The following is a 1,167-nucleotide window of genomic DNA, read 5'->3' as shown; positions in this document are numbered from 1 at the left end:
TAATGAATTGTACTCCGTTCTGTATGCAGTAGGTAGGATAGAATACCTGTATGTCTCTAGTAATGAATTGTACTCTGTTCTGTATGCAGTAGGTAGGATATAATACCTGTATGTCTCTAGTAATGAATTGTACTCTGTTCTGTATGCAGTAGGTAGGGGAGAATACCTGTATGTCTCTAGTAATGAACTTGGATAGTGCACCAGAACACAACAATATGGTTTAAATGTTAACTGCTTTATTAGGTCTTTGTCAGTCAATAACCTGTTTCTCCTACAGTGTGGATCATGGTGGAGAGTGCAGGCTGAAATCAGGGCTGGGGAAATGTAAGTCACTTTAATCCTAATTAACTGCATATTCAGAACTATAGTCACATAGTAACTAAGCAATACTTGTTCTGTTCCGACAAAACAACATTTTATATGAAGATGTGGTTTGATTAAACTCTCCTTTTGTCTACAGATGCCTGTCATCTAACCCTGGACCCAAATACAGCACACCCAAACCTGATACTGTCTGAGGGGAACAGGAAGGTGACATGTGAGAGAGAAGCAGCATTATGAAGACCATCCAGACAGATTTAATTGTCGTTACCAAGTTCTCTGCAGAGAAGGCTTATCTGGATGTCGTTATTACTGGGAGGTGGAGAGGCATGGCAGCAAGGCTGACATTGGTGTGGTGTACAAAGGAATGAAGAGGAAGGGATTGGGGGTTGACAGTAGGATTGGAAACAATAGGAAGTCATGGTGTTTATACTGCAGGGGCTGGGGCTCTCAAAGAGGTTATGACTTTTACAATGCTGGAGTCAAGAGATCCATCCCTGGTTGTGTTTCTAACAGAGTTGGAGTGTATCTGGACTGGCCAGCTGGTACTTTGTCCTTATATAGTGTGTCCTCCTCTGGTACACTGACACACCTTCACACAGAACACACCACATTCACTGAACCCCTCTATCCTGGATTTGGGGTTAGGTTTGGGGATTACTCCTCACTAACCCTGTGTCAGATAGATGTCGAACACATTCAAAAGTGAGTCATAGTGTAATTGGTTTTCCTCTAGAATCATTCCTACAAATAGATTAGTAGTAGTGGTGTGTTTTAATGTGTTCTGTTGGACCTACAGACAGTTAGATTAGTAGTAGTGGTGTGTTTTAATGTGTTCTGTTGGAC

Source organism: Salvelinus sp. IW2-2015, unplaced genomic scaffold (genome assembly GCF_002910315.2).
Source record: "Salvelinus sp. IW2-2015 unplaced genomic scaffold, ASM291031v2 Un_scaffold7782, whole genome shotgun sequence".
Taxonomy (NCBI): domain Eukaryota; kingdom Metazoa; phylum Chordata; class Actinopteri; order Salmoniformes; family Salmonidae; genus Salvelinus; species Salvelinus sp. IW2-2015.
The sequence above is the reverse complement of the archived record's forward strand: the minus strand, read 5'-3'. Positions refer to the sequence as shown.